Raw genomic sequence first — 5,483 nt, 5'->3', positions numbered from 1 at the left:
AATATATGGTATGCTGAACATTCTGTATTAAATGTCCCCAGAGCGACATGCTTCATGATATCAAAACTCCATTTTTAAAGTTCCCCAACATAATTGAAATTTCTCTAGAGTATATTGTGGAATAAATCTTCTTTACCATCTGTTGACTTTTCTGCTTCAGAAATATGGATTATATTTTATGTTGAATTTCCTTTGTCTTCCATATGTATGTCTTTATGTCTAACTGCTTAATCAACTTGTCATTTTTCATACATATTCACTATGGCTTTTAAAGTCTTTTTTTTTTTTTTACAATAATTCAGTTTTCTGTACTGTTGTAATTATTGCTGTTTTTAATTAACTTAACTCTTTAGTGGTATTTCCTTGGTTCTCAATATGTTTTCTTAAGTTTGGAATTTTACTTTTTATTATTATTTTGCTTTATAATCTCATCTTTAAGACTTTGTGCTTTTATTTAAAACAGCATTTTCTTAGGTTCCTTAAATTCTCCTGTTATCATTTTTTTCTGTATCTTTTCTTCTTCTTCTTCTTCTTCTTCTTCTTCTTCTTCTTCTTCTTGCTTCTGCTTCTGCTTCTTCTTCCTTTTGTATACTGTAGTATTTTAAATACTTTTTGCTTTTTATCTTTTCATCTTATTCATGCTTGGATGTCTTTATTCATGCTTACTTTTTCATAATCTTTTGATTTCCTTTATATAATATCTCAGTTTCATTTTTCCCTCAATTTTATTGTGAAGGCTAGGAACTTTGTGCTCTTTGACATTTCTGAGCTAAAGAAAATAGTAAGATGGTAGGGATTTGTTTAGTGAGGATGTTTTCAGTTTTATTATTATATGTGGATTCTGCTCTCCTCTATTAGGTTAATTTTTTTACACAGTGGTGGATTCCATAAACTTATATGTTATATCCCATACCCTTATGATGTAGATTGCTTTGCTAAGATTTAATTTCCATCTTGGAAAGTCAGACTCATTGTCTGCTTTTCAAACTTCACTATTGTCCCCATAGTAGCCAGTTTCAAAAGTCCAAACATATATAGACTTCCATGTTATTGATTTATCTGAAAATTTTGGAATATTCCTTGAAACTTCATGGATTTAGTCATCTCAACAGTGTGGATTCTGGGGAGTCAATGCATGTAGGGGTGAAATCTTCCTCTGGTTCTTTGTGCCAGTCCTAAAGCATTTCCTCATTTGCTTGAGGAATTTTTTTTCTCAGGAATGGAGAATTTTATTTTATATTGTAGTACATTGTGGATACTTGGCTCAACGTCCCCCCCAAATTGCTATTCCTTCCCATCAATCCTTGGCACTTGAAATAGAAGGCTCTTCTGTGCCCTGTTCTTAATCTGTTGCAACCTTACAGGGCAAAAAGCAATTACAGTCCTTTCTCTGAATTACACCTCAACAACTCACTATCCAAGTCAGAAGTTACTTCTTTCCCTAGTTACCAGTAGAACCAGATGTGACCTAAGCAACATCTAATGGGTAGTATTAGGCATACAATTTAAAATGCTGAAGGTCTAATTTTTATTACCTCGATCAAAAGAAAGGCTCTTGAACAGAACTGAATTACCTGTATTGCCTATTTTACTATAGGTTTGCAGGCAAAATGCTGTGGCTAGTTGTAAGGTGTCTAATATTCCTCTTCCCAGGCTCTCAGACCTAGTGTGAAGGTAAATGCTGCTGAACCCTTGAATGTAGATGACTGCTACCAGTCCAAGCTGAAAGGGGAACTGACTCCCAATCCCTATCCTCCAGAAACCATAGCATACGTCAAATCCAGCATTGGCTTAAACAAGTGGCCTATTATAGGGGACCTTGTTGATGATGTCTTCACAGTCACAGAGGATGAAATTAAGGTGAGGCTCTAACAGGAAAATACGAAAGAATGGAGCAACTTCTTAGGCCAAAGAATCTTCGCCTGTTATAAGTAGCAACTTATTCCCTGGGGACTTGACTAGGTGACTTCATGATGTGTGGGAGGGTGCCCCAGATTTATTAAAACAATCCTCTCAACAGTAGAAGCAGAGTTAGGATGGGAAAAAAAGCCCTGCCCTTCATTGGCCAAAAAGAAAAGTCAGACTGGGCATATAACCTTACTTGGCCTTTAATTGTAAAGGCCAATCATCTAGGCTCTTTCCCCTTCTCCCATTTCACTAATTCTTACTCCCTTCCATACCAACAGTATGCAACCCAGCTGGTGTGGGAGAGAATGAAACTGCTTATTGAACCTACAGCTGGTGTTGAAGTGGCCGCTGTGCTGTCTCAGCATTTTCAAACAGTTTCCTCAGAAGTAAAGCACATTTGTATTGTGCTCAGTGGTGGAAATGTAGACTTAGCCTCCTTAACTTGGGTGAAGCAGGCTGAAAGGCCAACTCCTTATCAATCTGTTTCTGTTTAGTTTATGCAAGAGATTGGATTCGGTGTCTCTGGACACTTGGAAAATTTGGTTCCTGGTTACTTTAACTTCCTATCTTCCTCTCTTAAACAGCTTTCAAATTCCTAATGGAGAGGATGTTTCAGTAAATAGTTTTTTTCTTTTTTAACTAGCAAGAGAAAAACATCCATAGTTTACTGAGACACTTTGTCAAGGCCAAGAAAAGCCTTTGCAAAAAAGGCAGCAGATCTCTGGGCTAAAGTAGAAAACACAAACTTTGCCCAATTACAACCTATAGGCTCCCATCTCTAGAGTAGTAGCAATGAGACAGAATCTCAATGAATCTATTACTCCATGTCCACTTCAGGCACTGCTAAAGAAATCTCACTTTTCATCCATGGTACTGGGTCTGGTACATATGGATCGTAAGTCCATTTGGGGAAAACTCGTTTATAGAGGTTCATCAGTACTGTGTCCTGAGATTTTAGCTTCCCATCAAAACTGCACTTCATGTGGCCATGAGTACCCAAAGGCTCCTTGATGTCCCCTGCGGCCTTTGTTCTCAGTTTCACGGGTTTAAACCTCAACACATCCTCTCTGCTGAAGAACATGTAATGCAATACTGCCATCTTAGTAAAAATTTTGAAAGGATGACCACTCAAAACAACTCTCTTGATGACCATTCTGTCTGGATCCACTGACAATAGATAGCCTGTGGCGATGAGGCTGTGCATTCCATTGCTATTCTTTGAAAAGCAGCACAGATGCAGGAGGAAATGTGATTGGGCCATATATTGTCTCCACCAAGGCCACATCAGCAGTCAGGATCTCTGAAATTTATGTTTATCCGCTGCAGTGTGCTGAGAGAATAAAGGTGAGGCTCAGAAGCGCCTGAACCCACAGTGGAAGATTAGCTCCTCTTTGGCTTTCACAGGTTCCATGTTGCCAGGGTGCCAGCTCACCACCATATTCAGTACTGACGTCTTCTGTTCATGAGGTAGTAAAGAAAATGAAATCAAGGGTGCTCCTCACTTAAAGTACTCAACCACTGAGAGAGGAACTTCAGAGACGTGAAGTGTGACATACCAGCCAACCTCAGCTCCTTCTTTCAACCTCTTTTTCCTCAATTTCTTTAAGAATGCATTTCCTAGTATTAGTAAAGTTCTGAAACTGAAAGATCCGAGCATAATCTTGAGGAAAGTTTTCCTTAGGATCCACGGAGATGTCCGGAGGGGGACATCTGAGGCCTCTGTATTTCTGAAATCGAATTCTTGCAGCCACATCACGGGGGGGGGGGGGGGGGGGGGGGGGGGGGGGTATCTATTTCATCTGGAAACATCTCTTGCAGTCTTTCTTGTTTATATTTCTCCAACATTTTTTCCTCAGCCTCATCATCCACGTTCTCATCATATAGATCATCATGGACGGACTCTCCCATAGTCATAGTTTCATATTCCTCCTCCTCTTCCTTTTCACTGCCCTCCTCCTGAAATTTCTCTTCAATAAAATCCTCACGCTGCATATCATCATCATATTCATCTTCCCCATCACTTCCACCATCCTCATCCAAAATCCATTCAGCTTGGTTAACTGGATGTCCCTTTGGGAACCTTCTTTACCACCTTGGAACTTTTCTTCAAGAAGTCATTTGCTTCACTCAGCTCCTCCTCTGTGGGCCAGGTCTGCTCCCCCTCCATTGGATCTAGGTTAACCTCTGTTTGCAAAGATTCTTGTTTATCAGGATCTGCCTTCATTAGGACCTTAAGGTCTTCCTCTATATCAGCTACAGCATCCATAGCCCAAATCTCCATTGCCACACCCGGGTCCTTTGGGGATTTGATCATTCTAAAATTTAAAAGGAAAGGGTCCCTAGGGGCATCTATCTGTTAAATCAGGAAATCACCCTGTCCAATGATACGCAGCAAGCTCTTTACATTCAGAGTCTGTCCACGAACATAGCCTGAGATTTTTAAGGTGTCCACCAAGTTATTTTCTTCACCCGGCACAAAGTCAGCAGCGTGAGCAAACAAGTAGGCCCGTCGATCTCGAAAGGCAAAAGATGCCGTTGCTTTTGGCTGGCCAACTGCCTGAGCAGCATCTCTGCCCCCTGCTGAGTGTCTCAGAGAAGAAGTTTGTCACTAGGAAAACGCTTCTCTACTGTTTTACTTAGCTTCTTTCTGGCATCTATTTGTTTCCTTGGCGGGAGGCCAGAAATGCGCTGGACAGCTAGCGTATAGGTGGGAAGGCCGCGAGCAAAGAGGCAGGAAAGGCAGTAATCCCCAATGCTGTCCCAGCCTTCCAGTGGATCAGGGAGGAAGAGGATGGTTTCCGCCACTTCAGCCATGTCTAACACAGTGTGCAGATCCCTTGGCCTTGCTGATGTGAAAAACCACCGATGTCTCAAGCGAGGGCATAACAACATAAAGCTATGGGTACTTCCGCATTCATTCAAGTGTACTGTATCCTGAAGCACCCGAAGGCCTCTGGCAGGGAAATCTTGTCACGGAGGGGCACCACCAGGACCTGATGACGAGGACCATCCTTGCCGCCCAGCTGTCTCTTCTCTGCCAGAACCGCCTCTTTCTTGTGCTTTCGGAGCTTTCGGAGCTGGCTAGCGCGATGCCTCTGGTCTACTTTGCTGAGCTCTTTTCTCACCTTCTTGCTTAGGATTTTCAGTGCTAGACGACCCTTGCCGTCCCGGGGCGCGATCCCCGACCCGGATGCCGTCCGCCTTTATGGGCCGCCATGTCACCGCTCACGTGCACCCGATCAGCACTAGTTCCGGGGCGGGACCGGCGCTTCCGGCCCCCTCTCTGGACGGCCCTCTCCGTGGCGGGTGTTGGAGGAAATGTTTGAAGTTAATTATACTTTGCATTTTTTGTTGTTGTTGTTGGTTTGGTTTGATTTCTTCTTTAGTCTTTTTTTTTTTTTTTTTTTTTTGACTATTTCTGTTCCATTTGGGAGAAAGGAAATTTTGAGACTTACTTTTTTAAAAAAAAATTTTTTTTAAGATTTTATTTATTTATTCATAGAGATGCAGAGAGAGAGAGAGAGAGAGAGAGGCAGAGACACAGGCAGAGGGAGAAAGCAGGCTCCATGCAGGGA

At 41.7% G+C, this 5,483-nt stretch overlaps 1 pseudogene; it reads right to left on the bottom strand.

Annotated features, from left to right (window-relative positions):
* Nucleotides 1–220: 220 nt before the first annotated feature.
* LOC140640660 (pre-rRNA-processing protein TSR1 homolog pseudogene) lies at nt 221–5,125 on the bottom strand (annotated as a pseudogene).
* Between the last annotated feature and the right edge of the window lie 358 nt (nt 5,126–5,483).

The sequence above is a fragment of the Canis lupus genome, chromosome 9, assembly GCF_048164855.1.
Source record: "Canis lupus baileyi chromosome 9, mCanLup2.hap1, whole genome shotgun sequence".
NCBI classification, from domain to species: Eukaryota; Metazoa; Chordata; class Mammalia; order Carnivora; family Canidae; genus Canis; species Canis lupus.
This window is presented reverse-complemented; position numbering and strand designations above follow the sequence as displayed.